Raw genomic sequence first — 20,239 nt, 5'->3', positions numbered from 1 at the left:
AAGTGATCATAGGTTGCGAGATTGGGACGAAATTTTAGCAAAAAATGTTTGTATTGTTAAAAAAGAACGGCGGAACGCCACTAAACGTAAAATAGTTATCTTGACTTGAACGGAACCCCTAGGTCGTTGCCAAGGTTTTCTAGCGCTGCGTAACTACGGAGTTAGCTTTGTTCTGAAACATGTTGTTAAGAAAGGAGAGAAACGCGGTCGAGGAAAGTAATACACATTGACTGAATACTGTGACAAGCAGAAATATTTCCAGCTAACACGACGAAAAGTTAGCCTCGTACTTCGTTTTACGGTTGTTTCTGTGCAGATGCTTTCTATGCGGGAATAAAAGATCAAACAACGCACCATATGCAGACTTGCTAACTTATTTCACCAATTGTACCTAACTGTATATGTTGACGTCTACAATAATGACTCGTTTAGTAGAACTGTCTGAGATTGTTATCTTATTGCAATCTATGGGAAATAGATTGAAGCAAGATTGTTTGCCCACAACAACAATACGCTGCAGCTAGCTAAACTAAATCAACTGCCAAAAATAAATTTTCTTTCAACCAAATAACCTATATCAAAACTTGTACAATAACAGGCGAGCGTTGCATAATCAGATGATGATATAATCTGTATTGCACGTAACGGTAGAATGCTCCGAGGATTTCCACGATATCATAACGACCACCACGAGTCTGCCCGTTTTGTTGCCTAACAAGAGAGACGATGTTTCGCTTAAATTCTACAAATAACGAGTTTTTTTCTAGGTTTGATACATACAATGGATCTAACTCATTCTGTATTATTGGCTTGAACATACCAGCATATTCCGTTAGCCAACTGTACATGTACGTGGGTATAGCATTTATCGCAAAATGATCTAGGCAGAAACATTGCCGTACAATTTGCAAAAGATTGCGTTCTATACCCTCATAAACCTTTTAGAAAAAATTCAATCCAGTGTTATCTTTCCACATATTTCCAAATAGTTCCAAATACCAACGTTTTACGGTAGGGCTGGTTCGTGGACGAATGACTGTTAGATTTTCAAACACTCGGTTCGAATGAAATTTCATTTTACAACAAAACGCAGCGGTTTATTTACATACAAATAACAAACTTGTCATGCACTTGCTGTCGCCCTCTATGGCCTTCTCCTATCTCTCCGCTGATTTATTTATTCCATCTCGCCAGAAATGTTCAGGTCTGGCGTTCGAAAACTTACCCAACCAAGTTTCGACAACCTATTGGAGAGGGGTCTGGAAAATATGTAGGGTGCGAAAGAACCTAGCTTCAAGCTCCTGCAAAACGGGTTTCACGATCTTTGCCCTGTACAAGTTGCTATAGTCCTAGAGAAAGGTGATCTTGTTACGTCCATCGGAAGCTTTTTCTGGACAGCCTCGTCCACTCGGTGCAACTGCACCGTGAAAAAACGTTGTCAACATCTTTTTTCCCAAGTACTTGCCATTGTATAGGGCCGTTCCAGTTCAGTCAAAGATAAACTATGTTTTTTCGGCATGGAGGCTTGCTTTAACTCTAGGCTGGGGCGTATTAGCCGGAGCTACCTATTCTGTTGTCTGCTTTATACCAACGTGGAGAGACCATTTCCTACTTGTCGATCATAATTCTGTATAGAAACCTGTCATTGTGGTTGTGCGCTGCTCGAAACTAGGCGGGATGTTGAGAGGCAATAAAAAACCGTGTTTTATTTTGTAATTTTAGTTGGTTCATGGGGCATCTAGGCTTACATTTTTTAAGAAAATCCTATAGATCCAAGGTGCCTGTGTCTTCATATGACTACGATTTTCTTTCTCGTCAAGTTAATTAGTTGCCTGCCGGCCGTCAACGTTGTTTTTAATCGGTCTTCGTCAACCCCAAATGGCCCCAAATTTTCATTTTTGGCATAAATTTGGTTCCGTGCACAGTGAAAGTTAGCACATTCACTGATGATAAATTATTTTCACAAAGTATATGAAGGTGAACACAGAGCGAAAAGCTAGAAGGTAAAGAGAACATTAGTAAGGCGAACCAAAAAAAATTGTTCCTTTACTTAATACAAAAGAATCATCGTCGAAGGTAGTTCATAAGCGGATTGGACATAGTAAGGCACTATACGCAAATTAGGGTGAGGTCAACAAAAGCTGAAGCTGTTTTTATCTTGGAGTGCAATGACAGCTCCAGGCTTTGCAATCAAGCGAGAACTACAGTGTGGTTACTATTTCGAAGAGCCGCACATCACTGTAGAACTAGCAATACATCTTTTTAATTTCATTGTTACCTGGTTACTGGTAAGCAGAGCGGGTTAGATGCAAATTGGATAGTCTGGATGACCTTCAATTGTAATGATGGGTCATACCGAACTAGTCCTATCAATGTTCACTGTCGACTGCTGATCTCACGTGTGAAGAAAGGTAACGGAGACGACCAGAAGAGCAAAATCATCGCGTAGAGGTAGCGAAATAAGGTTCCATCTTAGAGCTTTGGCGAATAATAAAAGGGGATCGAAGTTTAATTCGGCCAACGCACGAACTGTATTTAACGAAATGTGATTCGGTGGCAAGAAATTTAGAGATGTTTTTTTTTTTTTTCTATGGCATTAAATTAAGTAAGGCTGTGTCGAAAATTTTCTAAAGCTCATTGCACTGTAACAATTTGGTAGATAAGCTAGTATTATTAGGAAAAATAATTCAGTAGTAAAACAGGTAACAATGTTGATATGCGGATCATACTGCTATTTAGGCCCGCCACGAGCCATCGAACTCAAGCAATAGAGCAGTTTTACACTGAATTCAGATAGTTTATTCAAATTTGAAAAATCTCGTGTCCTTAACACCACCTGTTTGGTGAAAAATAGGCAACTTGTATGCCAAGCGCTATCGCAGGCGCAACATAACATCATAGAGAAACGATTTTTTACAGAAAGCAACCTTCATGAAGGTGAGACAGATCAGAACATCTATTATACATATAGGATTCCCTGGCAAAAATCAACCTTCATGCCACTCCTGTCTGTGCTTCGATAGCTAGGCCACTCTTATATTAGAACTAATTAGAGACAGTTCATCATTATTAGAAATACATAGCTACCTACCCAAACGGTATATTCTTATTGCTAAAGCCTATTTAACAGGCATAATTAGGACTGCTAACTTTCAATAGACCAAATTTTCCAAATACATCGTTTATAAAGAGCATAATGAGATTCAAGGAAACTAAGCTTATCATTGATGTCGAATGGTCGTCACATGTTCGTCCGGATCGCTCGACAGAAAACATCACGGCAGTATGTTACATGTAGCCGTGACTTTGGGACTATTCTTTCAGAGTTCAAAAACGTATCATTTTAGGAAGCACTACGTAGTAAAGGTCTCCGTAATATCCAGCCAATTTAATAATTTAAACATAGGAACCATGTGCCGCAGAGGGAGTTCGTCAGTCAACTAATTGAAGAACATAGAAGAAACGGTAATATTTTCAACAAAATTATTTTGAGCGACAGGTAAGTTTATTTTCGTGTTGATACCTTCGCCAATAAGCAAAGTTGTCATATTTGTAGTGATGAAGACCTACAAGTGTTTTCTACAGAGAAAGGGCGTCTCGAACCAGTTGCGCTTTGGCATCATGAGACCATCTTTCGTTGAAGTCATTGCCGGCAATGCACAAGCAAGCAGTAGTAAGCTCTATCGGAGCATGACGATCCAGTTTTTCGTGCTTTAAATAAATGGAGTAGATTTCAAATGCATATGGTTCCTGAATCAGCACACTGAACAATGATATCGCTGCACGGTCCTTGGAATTCTATATCAACAAACTCCCGAAGGAGGAGATCTGAGAACTTCCAGAATGCAAATGTGTCAGCCAGACCGAAAATAATACCTACCAACTATATATATATATATATATATATATATATATATAGTGTCTATACGATTCAGATTGCCCCCGTAGAATGGTCACAACCTGTATCCACTGGCATGAAAAACAAAAACGTGAACCGCTGTGACAAAGCTAATTTCTTTGAATTCGTTTAAATCATCATATCCTTTCATATAAATAAACGCCAAAGCAATACACGATCTAAAAACCTGTGTTTTAATTCTATCGCAGTACGTGCTGTTAGGGTTTGTAGCTATCAAATATAAAACGCCACTAGCTGTCCGCTGCCGATCTCGACGTGAAAACCTATATTAAAGCTATATTGTGTTAAAAGCTATTAAGTTCTTCCACAACGGATAACTGCCGATGTGAACTCGAACTACCCTTCGCGTTAGGCTCATTGTACAACATTAATCAAGAGTATTCAAATTAGGTAAGCAACGGCAAAATAGGAGCAGGGCGAAGCCCACATCCGAACTTGTGTTATAAGCTATTAGGTTTCGCGTGGCGGGAGAACCTTTTGGCGTGGTCCCAAACTACAACTTACACTGGGCGAGTGTACAACATCAACGAATCGGTTTAGCTAAATGAAGTATACGTCCAGGTGCGGCACCTAAGTCTTATGGCTTGTTTTTCTCTGCAGTAATAAAAATGAATATTTTCACGCATTCTCTTCACGTGTTCTTTACACACATTATTCTGAAACGAAGCTTAAACCGTTCATAAAAGGTTCGCACAAAGGGCTCGTTTGAAAAAGTTCTCTTTACGGATGTGCGTATGCTTCCTTGAGAGCACGAATTGACGTTGTCATATCGAGACTCGATAGACTCTCGCTTCATAATGCTCTGTATACATATATAGTAATCCAGCGAGTCCATACCAGGGTATTCGGTAGCCATGTGTGCTCACAAGCAGTCAACTTTGTGATAGCCGGCTTGTATGAATCAGCGTTGGGAAACGTATGGTCTTTTGTCAAACACTTCAGTTGCCCAATGATTTATAGAACAATAAAGTATAACGAACTTTCAGCTCATTGAGTTCGCTTTTTTCTTCCACTTGACACTTCACTCAAACTATACGTATTCGCTGGGAGTGTACCTTTACCTGTAACAGACACGTCCTCTAGATTGCAAACAAATCGTCGATCGTTTCTACAATGCAATATCTATATAACAATCAAATAATGCAAGACAAAAGTCTCCTTTTCAAAAAAGAACCGAAGACGACCTGTTGTTTCATTCTTGAGAGAGCTGAAAAGGCGTCGCTTTACAGGGTATCAGTTTGGTTTTGAAGGTGTGGTTCAGCTCCCTAGCGAGTCATCTGGACGATGGTTCGTCCACTTACTTCTTTGCTAGCTGCCTAATTGAAACAGAAGTATTTATCAAAGACGCAGGTTTGCATCGATTAACTGTCTCTGTAGCGGGCTTTCTGTTGTGTTGTACTGAAACTTACTTCTACTTTTTCTCCAGCTGCGCATACATTATCGGCATCATAAACTGCCTGATTACTGCTGCTAACATTTTTGGAGCAAATCGTGCTCGAGCTTTTGCTAATTGGACGAACACCTATTTTCCAGAGCGCGTACGTTTCTCCCCATAAAGCATGATGATTATCCTTCTTGGCAATCTGTTCGGTAACCGCTAGGAATATACTTAAGAGGTCCTAAATAGTGAGTGCTTTGCATTTCAAACGTTACAAATGCCCATAACATTGAATTTAAGCAAAATTGTTCGTTTTTCAACATTTTTGCGACTGAGCAAAAGAAATGTAATTTCTTTCTAAAATTGTTGAGAACTGACGAGGTATAAAGTATTGCGCGATGTGCTTCATATTGTTAATATGGATAAATGCTTTCTCTGTAGTCATTTCTTTCTCCAGAAGGACGTATTGTTAACACGGTTATCGGCAAGGTGGTCAATGAAGTCACCTTAGCCGGTAGTTTACCTTCCTCAGTCGGATGAACATCTTCTTGTGGAAGTAGTTTTTCGTCTCATGAAGCTTAATGCAAATGAAGGTAAGCTGAGCTTATTGTAGCAATCTGTTAGGCATCCGTTAACAATTTTTATCAATTATTTACTAGGTTTAAATAATAGCTGCAATACGATAATATAGATATAATTTTATTTTTTTACGCTTTGTTTCGCCACGAAATAACTTCTCCCGAATAGTTCAATAATTAACGAAATATCTTGACGCGTAAGCTAGGAAACACCACTTCAAATGAACCGAACGTGAAAAGCTTTTCGGCTTATCATCATTATTATTATTACGAAAGCTATATAAAGGAACAGCGGAGTTATCGCGTCAATAAAATACTCTTAACTTAGTTCTACAGTCACTGCACATGCCTCGGTCGTCCAAATCTCGATTGTGCTCCCGCCGGGTTCAATGAAATTCGGCAGGCCACAGGACGTCTTAAATAACGAACGAGAAGGATTCTAATAAGGTAAGTATTCAATGTTAGCTAAGGTCTCAGGTTAGTTTATGTTTGTTATTACGAAGTCGAGATCTACAGAATACACGCAGTGTTGCTACGGGTTAATGGAACAACCAAATCATAGGACAGGAAAAAAAGCCCTTGGAACATTTCAGTAGACGTACAGCATCACTGCCACAAAATAACCAGAACCTTGTGTTGACTGAGGCCAATCACTAAAGAAGAATAGTACAATAACTGTATCAATCTAACGGGGGAAATCGAGATATTTTCTTATCAGTGGAATCGGTGTTGCCAGATCTCAGAAGAATACGTCCTTTTGCAGTCAAACTTCTGTTAAGATTAACTTGCATATAAGGACTTCAATTCAGTCAACTTTGAACAGATTGAGGGTTAGGTGGCGCAGAGTTATTGCAACATAACAGCGGTTGGTGTGTCTTCAACCTATAGTTCACGTTATGAATGAACTTAGTTAAATCAACGGTAAAAAGAGCCGAGGCTCAAAACTCGTAGATACGTCTATATATATATATATATATATATATATATATATATATATCCATCAATTAAATAAGACCATTTAGAAATTTTACACTTAGTCGAATTTGACCGAAAATGGTTCCATACACCAGCTAAATATCTGCGTGCTGCTGCTTTATATGAAACCGGCCTCCAGTGCTTTCTAATAACAGTACATGTGATGACAGTGTCGGTAGGGGAACATTTTTAAACTGCGGTAAAAGGGAACGCATTTATTGAGGCTATTATTTGCTTTACGATTACCGTTGCAATTGGGTTTGGTATGCTTCGTATGCTTTTTCTCACTATCTATGTCACGTGCGGGTCCTGCGCTTATGTTCAAAGCACTATGTTACCGAGATGTGAGATGTTCGTAATTTCCTGTCCGGTTCTGACCTGCCCTTTGACATAGTGCCTTGCGTTTTCAATTGGATTTAAGTCGGATGTGTTTACTTGTGGCATAACCTGAACACCATTAACGATAGACGCCTCAGAAACACACTCTGCTGTGACATAGTTGTCATACGTGAACACGTAGTTCCCATTTGGACAGCACTTTCGTATCTGGCGCAGCATTTTTCGTCTAAACTACCCTTCTGCACTGTCGTTCTTTCATAATACCGCTGATGAAATGTAGGATTCCTACACTGTAAACAGAAATAACGGCCCACACATTATTATTTTGCTCCGACGTTTGCCCTGCTGAATTACATAGAACTGGTGAAAACTGTCGTTAGGCATGTTGAGCGCTACTACCCAAAATCTCAAAATACGATTCATCAGAAGAACAGACCCTTTCCTTATCCAATTTGGAATTTTTTAGCATGTTTGAAATGCGCATACTTCCGTGCACAATTTAGCTGAGGCTTTCTAGCTGGTTTACGGTAACTAAGACCATCCGCTTCGATACGACGTTGAAGGGTTTCTGTGGACATGGTGATTCTCTGGCGCTCTCTGACATAGTTGAGAAATTGCTACAAATTACTTATTTTTAGCCTGACTATGTTCCCGTCTTTTTGCTATGTTTGTACCGTTTGATTTTTTATTCGTCGTGTTTGTTTCGATGACAGAAGCACCTTACACCTCAACCTCTGGGGTACATGTCAATTGTACGCTTCGATATTTTAACTCAAACTCTTTTTGTGATCGACTTCGCTGCTCTTTCATGAAATCTTTTCATAATCACATTACGAATTCAAGTTTGGGCACAAAAGCACGAAATCCACTTCAAAATAGTCTATCGTCATAACAACATCGTTATCTCTAAATCTATGAGAGTAACGATACTTGTTGTACTACCTATCGGTTAATTAATGTCTCCCTGTATACGGAAGAGGACGAAATCGAATACATAAATTGTGCATAATTGCTCAAATACTCATACTGTTGTGGTAAATAGCCATTGCACCATACATCTCGGCAAATGCTTTTCTTTTCGATGTGCACTCTACATCGATAACCGATCAAAAAGGACGAGGCCGCATGTGGTCACTGTTAAATAACGAGGGTTGTTTTCAGGAACTAAACCGCATTGTCCGCCAGGCAACGGGTCACGCCGGACAGGTGCACGTACTGTCTGGGTACAACAAACGGAGATGTGTGCCACGACAAAACGAGAGACAGTTGCTACAAGGTAAGGAAAAGGCTCAATATTTTACGCTAATTCAACGTCTTTGTTTCAGTCGTAAAATTCGCTATTGGAAGCGCCCTAGTCACTGGTGAATGGACAATGACGCCGCTATTCGGCTTCGCTCGAGCTTTGACGGTTGCCATCCCGTACGAATCCGTTCCAGTTGCGTGTGCACGTTTGAGTACTTCTTAAGGCTTCAAATGGCTTATGTGCGGGATTTATCATACACTCATGGCCTACCCGAAGCAGCAGTACAATGCCGTATCGTCAAGGGAAGAGCAAGCGAGACACATCTTCTCCGGCAGAGTCCCGTCGTTTCCGTCCGCCGACATCACTTCGTTTCATTAGCGCTACCGCGTCTACGTGCAAAGAATCCGACGTTACTCGGCCTATTGCATACGCGGCGTAGATTAACTGACTTTCGATCTCGTAAATTCAGACATGTTCGTATCATACGCGTGATCTCACATCGCGTGTGACATAATCGAGAATCATGACTTTTAAGCAACTGATGTTCAGGAATCCAGAGACGCACTATGCCCGTTTGTAATGCACTCTTATCCGTTTTTTTTTTAACTTATTTTACTCCTTTTTTTTTAAATCACTTATCCCTCTGTTTCGTGAATTTCATCCGAAAGTGAATTGTATTGAAACTGCGGAAATTGTTATCTGTAAGGCTACTCAGACAATCAATCAAAGCTCAATAAAACCATCGGTATAACTATAAAGAAGTGTCCGTTTTCACCAAAGTTAAAAAAAATATATATATATATGAGCAAAAAGTCACATATGTAAAATCAGACCGTGTTTCACACTCCTTTAGTATATACAGCTTTAGCACGCAAAGCGATCTAGATGCCCATTCGATAAGATCATAATAATAATAAAACAGCTGTTAATATCAAGCGGCACGAAGTGCACTACCCTCTCCGACCCCTTGGATTTACCCTCTCCGTCACAGCAAGTGGTAGATGCTGGCTCCCTGACAGCTGTCGCTGTGAAGATTCGACCGTGCCACTGGCCCCTCTGGATAGGCATCAGACAGCCCTTACCATCGCCAACACCACGGTGCTCTTGGACCAGTAAAACAAACTACCACTGAGCCCAGTTTGACATAGTCACTATCTCCGAAACTGAACAAGAAACCGGTGAAGGCCGAATTGTTAAAAACGGGTTACTCAAAGCGAAAATTATGTACAGAGTTATTTCACGAATTGTTACTAAAGTGTTCCACGTAAAGGAATAATACGTGCGACAAGTTGCTGTGAGTGCGTGTGTATATGTCATACCTGTGAAGGAAATTACTGATACTTAAGAGGATATTATACATTGCAAAATCTTATCACGTGCTTGAAAGAATTTATAAAGAGGAGCTTAGAAATTCGTATGCGCACCTGCTAAAACTAAGGTAAGCTAGACTCTGCGACTGGACAAAATTATTTTGAATAAAATACAACCACTACGACCATATTATAATCGTGCCATTGTTTAAACGTCATAATAATAATAATAACAATAAAACAACAATAAAAAGTAAAGGAAGTGTTGAACGGTATGCTGCGTACTGTGGCAGTTCAGACACACTGACGTATTACGCTATTGAATCTAAGTCTGACCCATTTTGTAACTGACGAAACCGTAAGATCGTATAGGTGTACCGCTTAAACCAGTGAAACTTCTTTATACATTTCAAATACAAAAGTAACACTGTCAGGTGCAAGCACTAACGCTTTCCAATCTAGCTTTTTTCGAAAAACATATTTTCCTCTTGCTGTCGTATGTGAACAACTGCAATAAATCAGAATTTCGTGACGATTAGGAGGGCTAGATCTAAATAGCATTGTCTTAGACATCACTCAATTGTTAGAAGTAGCATTTGCATCATACGTTCTAACCAAACGAGCAAGAATTATTTTTCTTGCTATAGAAGAAAAAATAATGTTTCGACTTCAAAATACCTATATTAAAAAAACACGTTTTTCGTATACGCGTATGCACATACAAACTATACCTCACTGGCGCAGTTTGGTCAGTAACATTACGTAATGTACGCGTATTCTTAGCAAACAAAAAGAAGTAATTTCCAGACGGCACTTGCAAAATCATTGCCCCCAACACGAAAGATTCATGATGGTAACACCTTTTATTGAAATGATATATTTTTTTTTAATTTTATCCTCTTTATTTCTGCATCTCCTTTTAGAAACCACTTTTTTCATTATAAAAGTTATTTAGCACCTCAATGAATGGTACGTGTGTGCAGATCGAGCAATCTGTGTATCAGTTTCTGGGTTTTAGGCAAGATGCTTTCCCGTGGTAGCTTAGTGGGTAATGTATTTGCCAGTTAATCTTAGGGAAATGTTATGGTGCATGTGGGAACATGGAAAGCATTTAACGGTAAGCAAAAAGTAAGATTAGATGTCGGCATATATTAGATTTTTTGCAGGAGCGGCACGACAACAATTTAATGAAAAATTATATATATATATATATATATATATATATATATATATATAATTGTGGACATCGTAAGAAGAAATACACATTTAAAGTTTATAAGAATACGCTGTTGAGTGCTCCAGACTGTGGGCATTTCAAAGCCTTTGCCGACTTTCAACCAAATTACACTGAAAAAGCGGAGCAGCAAAAATAAACGTTTGTACAAACAACGGAACTAACCGAACGATAGGCAGTATTTAGCCTCTTCCAAAAGTATTTACCAAGAGATGCGATGAACACCATGCAGGAGCCCAAAATGTGGCAAGGTGAAACTGTACAAACGTTTTTTTCCGGGGTGTCGCCCAGCTACCCTTCAGCAGCGCTCAGGAGGCCCACGACGAGTTCATACGTGGCAAGCAATTGCAGCTAAATAAGCTAGAACTTAATATCGCGTTCAGAGTCCTTGTGCTTTTAGTGAGCTTCAGAAAAATGACAAGCCTTGTTCTTATTTCTAATTTCGTCACGGCGACAAAGGGGGGACGCTATGCCGATCTTGCCAAAGTGGCTTGGGCCTACGCTCCAAAATGGTTTGATCGCACACAGAACCTGCATTCTCGCTGCCCTATGAGAGCTTGCGCCTACGTCGTTGCTTCCACTTGAAGGGTTATGTTAAAGGCCAGTGGGTAGAGGCACGATTCTACAGCTGCGTGCAAGCCCCTGAGAGCTGGACAAGCTTACATGTCGTAGATCTCTGAGAAGACGGACCGTTTATAACCATAACTAAAACACCCCAACTTATAAAACGTCGCTAGTCGCAATTGATCGAAGTACTGCAGCAAATCGAGAAGTTTAAATTTTGGAAATGCTGTGCTGCACCGTGCTAGATATAAAGTCACGTCTCTACGGCTTTGATCTAGCGACCTCATGCGGCATGCGTCTACCCTGCTATAGGTAATACATTGCCTAACGGCTAGGGCCTTTAGTCTTTGATCACGTTCAAACTGTGATTGATTTCATATTTATTTTTTGGGGTGCTACAATGTTCAGTGGTTCCATGGACAGTGATTTTACGTTATTTACACAGAGCTTGTTCGTGCTTTATAATACGTTTTGTCGAGCAAATATGCGATTTGCGCCTAAATTTATCCTACGATTTCTCCAAAAGAACAACCAGAGCAGAATCATAAGTGCTTTTGTAGCATTCATTTACAAGCACGTGTTTCCACCACGACTTCACGTTAGGACTTCTCTTTGTAATTTTCAAACATCTCTTAGGTTGTCAACTGAGTTGAAAGGAATTGTTTTCCTTTTTCCGTCTGCATTTACAACTGGTCAAGTTTTATTACCGTTTGAAAGTATTTTTTTTGCTTTACAAGAGTGTCCGCTACGGTCCCCTGTTAGGATCTCTTACTTTGTCAGGGACCTCTGAGGGTTTCAAACCAAACGACTAATATTAGATCTGGAAATGCTAACAACACACAGAAAACAACTAGTTGAGCGCTACATTTACTGCATGCTCATTGTTTGCGTGTCGCATCCGTAACATGTATATTGCTATAGTGGTTTCTAAATGACTACCATTTCAGTCGATACTGAACCTTTGCTAATCATTCCGTTGTAACTATCGTACAAACAAGACGCAGTATTTGAACTTGACTAATGTCAAAATATTGGTTATCAATGACTGGACTGATTGGTCGCCCAGTACGCCAATGTCTAATCAGCGTTACGTGTACATAGATACTGCAAAATACCTATGCGGCAAAAGGGAGGCGCTGTGGTCATTTTTCCAGTAAATATTTGTTAAACTAATTGGATAAAGTTTTAATAAATAACGCAACGTTTCTGTAATTATCGAGACTGCTTTAGGCATATTGGCCATGTTTTTGTGGATGTCTTGCTTCGTTAGCAAGCGATAGGTACCGAAACGACAATGGTTATACTTCTATGGCTCTTACTATATAGATATGAAATCACTAGCTACTGAGCTAGACCGTGATTACATTTTTTTAGAATTTAAAAAAGTAATCGAAAGACCAAGTACGTTAGACAGGGAAGTTCCTTTTTTCTATGAACTGAAGCCACAGCATTGACAGCTGTAGCGGACGCGGCAGACATCGCTTCTGTTCAAATCGAAACATCCATATATATGATGGCATATATGAACTGGACAGAAGCTAGCAGTCCGGGTCTTTCTGCTCGCCGTTTTGGCGAACATACCAATAACAACAGCAGCAAATGTATTGGTGAATGCGGCATAGACGGTGTGTCATAGTAGCGTAACTTGCTAGTACTCTCATTTCGGCTCAGGCAGATAGGGGGATTCCTTCACACGTAAGCAATGTTTCACCAAGCTTGTATTTACAAAAATAAAAATGTCGTATGCTACTAAACATTTTTGCCCCTAAGGTCGTAGAAGTAACCTAAATTTGCGCAACCTATTTTGCGGAATATTATTTTCTCTTTTTTTGTTGAAATTTATGATAGGCGAACGACTATAAGGATTCGAATCACAAGCCACAACTTAGCAATCGTAATAAAAAGATACGAAATAGACTATGCTCTGCGATTAGAATTTATTTTAATATAATATTTATCATTATAATATTATATTTTAAAAAAAAATTACTGTAGCATGGTTGAGCTGGTGGAGAAGTATGCATAGCTCTGAGGGCAGTGTGCTTCAAACGTCCCAAGATTTAATATTTTATATGCACTTATCAGCAGAAGTAGATTTAGGTAGAAGCATATTAACACAAAGAGAGTAGTTAAAGGGGGAAAAAAATAGAATTATAATGCGCCTAGCTCGATTGCGTTTACTGTCGGAGCTCTGCTATTAGAACCAACTCTGAACCTAGATCAGAGGTCCGATTGCTGAAGCTAGTTTAATATATCACCAAGACGCCTTAGCTTCCGGCATTTTATTTATTTCTACTGCCTATTTGTAAGTAACGATATGTTATAGAACTGTTAAAAAAACAATGGCAGGGTTATTGACAAAGTTCACGCTATTTTGGAAAATAAAGACAGCTAGCATATAGCTCATATGCCTGATTCGGTTGCTATTTCAACCTATTACTTTAGCCCACTTTAAGATAACACTGAACCTAATCTTTATTATGACTTAATATTGCCATCGCTACATTTGAATACCAAGATCAAATTAAAGTGCCGTATAAACTACAAATATAAAAGGTTTTTGTCAAATATCTATCACAATTACAGGTAAAAACGTTAAAAACAATTTTAGAAAAAAAAAAGTTTGATTATATATCTTTCGTTTATGACGAATTTCACGACGAGGTCAGATTTCTGTTAAGATGACATTTTCCATAGAAACACATATAACGTGAATACTAACACTATACTAGCTGAACTGACGTTTTTAAAAATCTCCGAAGGCAAACTGTACATACATAGTATAAAAAAACTTATACTCAATCCGCGTGGGATGAAACGTAGAAATAATGTGTGTAGTAATATTTTGAGTTAGATCTGCTGACCTTTGCTGTAGAGAAGGCTTAGCTTGAGGTAATGAAAAAACCTAAATAGAAATGAAAGACGTCTAAATAGAAACAATGATTTCAGAAGTAAAAATAGGAAGCGCACTTATGCAGACAATATGCATTGATAGAAAAATAGCACAGGAAAACCATTTGTTAACGATGGTCCTACATATCATTTCTAACTCGCTCGCAGCAATGCTTAATCAAGGCAAAATATTAAAAGTAAAAAATTCAGATTTGGCAATGTTATCATAACACAATTAGATAGAAAAAAAGAGCTCAACGTGAAGTTTGATTTATCTTTCAAAGTGGCACTATTTTGATTATATACGTAATGTAAGACTATACATGTTTTGATACGAAATTGGTGAAATCATGTGTAGAATGAATTTGAGAATTTCTTGAGATTTAAAGTCATTGGTTCTTATAAGTTTACAATGCTGACCTGTAATAAAACACCTTCATGTGATTATTTACGTTATGAAGTTTTTGTGAGGAAACTGGGGATACATTTGGCACTTTAGTCCATTTGTTTGCTTCTGTTCTTGCCGGTTGACGAGTCGTATCACTTCGAGCAGTGTCATTTAAGATTCTGAGTGACATCCTACCGGTTCGAAATTGATGTTCCGTACGTAAAAAGCACGTGGTCCACATACTTAGACGGTGTTCTGCCCTAGGAAAAGATATGCTTCCATGGGGGCGAAAACCTTTTGACAGGTATATTCCGTTTCAGGGAAGGTTGAACTTCGAAAAGTACTTTCACATTGGTAGCATTGGCCACAGGTTCCCCGAAATGGAGAAGCGGATGGCGAGTCACGCTTCCTCGCTTAGCTACTGTTGATGTTGTTCTTCACAACTCGTTCATGCAATGATGTTTTTCAATAAAACTCCATTTAACTTTAACGGAGCAACAACAATTACCAAGACGGCCACACTAGATCATGTCAACTACACGTACGTGGAACTATTTTGTTTATTTTCGCTATCGGAGGTTCTTTTTCTAAGTATAAAGGAAAGTTATTTAGGTACAGCGAACAACGAGGAAGAAATGCATACGATTAAATTCAGAAGTCCCTATTTCATTATATTTAGATATATTAAACAATATTGGATTAGCCTATCTATTTTTAGCCGTAAAACAGTTTTCTAATATATCTTTGTCTTTTCAATAATATGGCTTCTTTCATGATTTCTGTTGTTGACGGCCCGGTGAGTCGGATGGCCAAGTTTGTGCTCACTACAGAACCAACTACTAATCCCCTTCAACCTCTATAGATTATTGAAAATCCTTTTCTGAGTATGATTTATTTAATGAAATTTCTATGCAATATATATGTATATATATATATATATATATATACGACGTGCTGCCTACCCAGTCTGACTTCGTGAGTTGCAGTTCAAAAGGCGAGTTATATCATAAGAAAGCTGTCGATTCTGGTTCTAAAATTATTTATTGGTTAGCTAGATGTTTCGCCGATTTAAAAGGGTATTTGCATTACGCTCGGGTTAAATGAAGGTAAAAGGACTTAGTCTTCAATTAGCTAAGCGTGCACGTCGTCGATGACCGATCTCATGTCTTGCAGTAAGATTCTCCGACTGGGTTTACCAACTGAGAGCAAAAACGCACTCGATTCGGAGTTCCAAAGTAAACCACAGCTTTAAACTTGAGTAACTCACACCTGTGATCTGATTATCATGTTTAGATGTTATTATGTGATGTCATGCTTAATATCTACTTCTAATCCATATCAATAATGTGGACAGTATTAAAACTGGGTACACCTCTCTCTGTGAGTAACCGGAGGCGCTGTAGAGTTAGCGTTGTTTCGCGACGCTGATAGAGAAATTTGCCGAATAAATTTGCCGAATAAATATGCTCCGCAGTCTAAAGCTCGTTCGGACTCATTTTACTAGTTTTATCACACAGGCTAAATGGCCAAGTAGACAATGCAGGCGCCCGTGGGTTGTTCTCTACTGTAACGTCCAATTAATGTGCTCGGTCTATGCTGCTGTCAGAAAATTAGCTTGGGAGCTCGCGTTTCTCAATGAGAACGGGCTGCCAGAGAGCGGAGGATGGCAAATTGGTTGGGCGTCGTGGGTTAAACCCACAGGTTTACTTCGGCTTCTTCGCCATACACGCCAAGTGGTCAATCAAACGAACAAAGAACGAGCGATGCAAAAACGCCTCTGATAAACTGGTAAAAATCGATGTATGTTTTAGCAGCTTTTGCTGTGTGTTTCCTCGTTCAGTAGATCGCCTTTCACAACCATCTTTACAATTTGATTCTCGATAAAATAGGTTCTATAATTTTCGAGAAACTCTCATTAGAGAAACATAACATTCTGGATAATGTTGTGACTCAGCGTCTCTCCAGGGAAGCCGGTAACAATTATTTACTAGTTTGCGTCGGATTCTCTGCCTCCTCAGCGCTCCGTTGTAGTTGTGCAAACAGATTTCGCTCTGATCAGTCCACCTAAGGCCATCAGTAAACCTGTGTACTGTACACATGTGATATAGCCTCCTTGTCACGCGATATCTCTACTCCTACGCCAACGAGCTATGCTCTGATATTCCATTCCTGCATGAAATGAATTCAGCGTCGCAAATAATGGAATAGACACCACTACCCATACACACATGGGGAACCGATTATCGAATAACTCTTTTTGAATAAATCTATGTTCTTGAACAAATTTTGGCTAGTGTGATGTGGAGCAAATCCAGACCATGCCCAATAACTATCCCGCACGTTACCCACCTTTTTTTGCTTACACGCCGTTATGTACGCTATTCTCATTATGATCGTTTAAGCAATAAATTGGTTATTTAGCTTAAAAGCAGAAATGCTTCTTCGATGTGTAGGCGTAGTCAAGACATTAGTATTAAATGGTAACATTTGTTCACGATTCACAGAACATCGTTGCTCTATGTTTCCAGTTCGATGTCGGGGACATTCCATCAAACGACTGGTTTTCAGAACGAACTAAAGTGTGCCTATGCCCGTATTTGAACCTAGACCACAACGTATCTGTAAGAATAGCTACCCCCCATTAAACTATTACGCGGACGCGCATAATATGGTCTACGAGGCTCAAAAATAGATACCACCGCTAATGCAATCGTTTGAGCGGAAGTCCATGCGATGTCTGTAACTACTACTTTATTCAACAAGCGCCTTACTGTTCCGTAAGTAATCCACAACGGAGTCAATCTACAAGGATGAAGTAAATTATCTTTGCCTAGCCAGTGGCAATATTCCTTACTTCTCTGTTATCTATCCGTGCATCTGAAAAGTACAGATTCAATAAAGGGATTCAGGGATTTTTCTGCAACACCTACTAAAATAACTAAGTTCATAAAAATAGCTTTATAATTAGCAAAGAGCATGTGCCAATATGGGCCTCATTGTAAACTTTCTCAGAAAGTTAATGCTGTCGCTGCTAAACAAACTCCCAATCTGTTGACAAAGGTGCCCTGGCACTAAGAGAGGCGTGGCGTAGAGTTCACTTGTTCAGTTGGCTTCAATGCCAACGGAAAGAAAGTTACTCTCGCCGCATTCACTGGTAACACAGCCATTGCAGTTGCCAGCCCATGCGAACGGTACTTGCTTGTCTAACAAAAACCACTATATCGGGACAAACCTAACTATATCAGATGTCCAACCACTTCGTCTTCAACATAGACATTGTCGGCCGAAAACATTAAAATACGGATTATTGATCAGGCAATAAACAATTAACAGAAAGTCGACTCCTGACTTTGACGGTCTCTGAAGAACAGAGGTCAACGGTGTTACTAGCGGAATGCCAACTGAGATAGGCGCAGTGTTGAGTAGCTAGCTTAATTGGCAGCCCTAAAGTCAATCGTGTTTGGTCGCCTTTCATTCCAATGAATAACAAACAGTAGCTTCACGTTTCGATGATCTGCTTCGTCACAGCTGTTTAGGTTCCCCACTTGGGAAATTTTATCTGAAGGACAGTTTAGAACTGGGTTTAGTTGCCTGAGGTAGAAGAGGGTATCCTGTGGTGCATTCGAACAAGTCGGCTTAGAAATTATATTCGGCTGTTAAGTCTGTTGTCTATATAAATAACGACACCGGATCGAAGCACGATTTTCAACGACAGTCTTGAATTCATAAAACTTACACCGATCCTTCTCCGGCCCGATCATGCATACACATCCGAACCTAAGAGATCTACTCTATTCGACTTTTTACATATCAAGCGGAACAAAAAATTGTTCAGTAGTAAAGTTGCAGTTGTGAGCATTAACAAGCAGCTTCACTAAGGTAGACAATAAAGCGATTTTTGCGAATTTTATAAGGTGACAGCATGAGGCAGTGTAAGCAGTAATATGACGAAACGAAAGATTCATTTTGGCGGGCTAAGCCTCATCCTTAAAACGGAGATCCAGTTTACAAAATGAGATATTTGTATTTGGAAGTGGCGTGTTTTATTATGTTGGTTAATCTGCAGTTTTTTGAGCCCATAGTACCATACGATATGATCGATTATAAACCAAGCTAGGCGTTATTGTGTTATAGGTATATATTTTCAATTACAGAGAGAAGCAGTTCATTCGTCTTCTGACCATTTTACTAGTGTGAAAGATATGCAATAGCCACATAAATATTTCACAGATTTTTACACAATATAGCTTGATGTTTATTTACAAGTTTCTGTTAATTCTAGTAGGGATAGTAAGTCTGCAGTCTTTGCTAAACTGCTGATTGAAAGTCAGCTGCAATGTAGCACATTATAAAGCTGAACCCTGCAAAGTTTTGTGCCGCCCTCGCCGCAGCAGAGAGAGATAGCGTCATACCCGCAAATTGACTAAATACTATTTCTATAACCGCGTTGAGTTATATTGCATAAAAGAATCTCCGTTCCAAACAGGTACGATGTTGTGCGAGTAACGAAAGGGCTTAACCTATATCACCGGGAATATGGTCGCTTTTTTTTCCAGTTTCGATGGCAATTGAGATGACAACTAGATTTACTCAGATCCACCTTACTCAGAAGATGTTTTTTGCTAAAATTAAAGTCATTCCAGAACCGCATCCATAATTGTTGGAATCATTTCTAAAGTTTGACGTGAGAACAGGAACTGCAGCAAGCGAAACGGAAAACAACTGGTGGCGTACTTAATATGAGCGCTGCTATACAGCAACAATCAACGTTTTGCTATATAGGTACATTTAATAGGAGGCGTAGGATTAAATCTTTCAAGCTACGTTTAAATTGGTTACACAGAAAGTGTCGGTAGGATTAGCCTTAACATAGAATCACATAAATGCATTTACCTAATGCCGCTTAGCTAAATGTTTTGAAACTGGCAGGGCTTAGGCAAAACAATAAATAACCTGACCTGTTCTAACGCTACCCAATATCACGTAATAAAAAATAGCTGAAAATGAAAAAATCCCTTTTCATCGATACATTCATTGGTGAATGAGCGAACGTTGTGTCGAAACCTTGAACATTATAATCCTAAGTTAACGAAATTATTAGTAAATAAAATTTTAAATACCGTAGGAGAGCTTTAACTTCCGCAGAAATGATTTATTGCTAGTTTCTCCTCGTCCACGGTAAGTTCTCACGTAATTCATCTTAGCGCCAGGTGCGCGGCAGGCGATCTAAAGACTCGGCTTAAATCGCCATTTATATCGTCACCCCATGTAGCTATTTCTCTCCATTAGCACTAACAAACACCTTTTTGGATACATAAAAATTATTATTATTTTAAAATCAAAACACACGCCGTTGCGTCATCTCAAGCCGCCCATCATATATTTATTTAATGTGAGTTTTATTTCTGTTATCGTCTCA

General features: G+C 39.2%; 1 protein-coding gene across 4 annotated transcripts in view; it reads left to right on the top strand.

The window, feature by feature from the left end:
* The first annotated feature begins 8,350 nt into the window (after window positions 1-8,350).
* The window catches only part of LOC111265534 (ferric reductase 1), a 38,127-nt gene continuing 26,238 nt past the window's right edge, over window positions 8,351-20,239 (top strand). For 3 of the 4 annotated variants that reach the window (XM_086970533.1, XM_022842301.2, XM_022842303.2), the window contains exons 1-2: window positions 8,351-8,465; window positions 8,626-9,870. The gene's annotated coding sequence lies outside the window, so the exon portion shown is untranslated. The remainder of the gene's footprint in view (window positions 8,466-8,625; window positions 9,871-20,239) is intronic. The other variant, XM_022842302.2, reaches the window with a different exon arrangement.

The sequence above is a fragment of the Varroa jacobsoni genome, unplaced genomic scaffold (genome assembly GCF_002532875.2).
Source record: "Varroa jacobsoni isolate VJ856 unplaced genomic scaffold, vjacob_1.0 scaffold_981, whole genome shotgun sequence".
Taxonomy (NCBI): Eukaryota; Metazoa; Arthropoda; class Arachnida; order Mesostigmata; family Varroidae; genus Varroa; species Varroa jacobsoni.
This window is presented reverse-complemented; position numbering and strand designations above follow the sequence as displayed.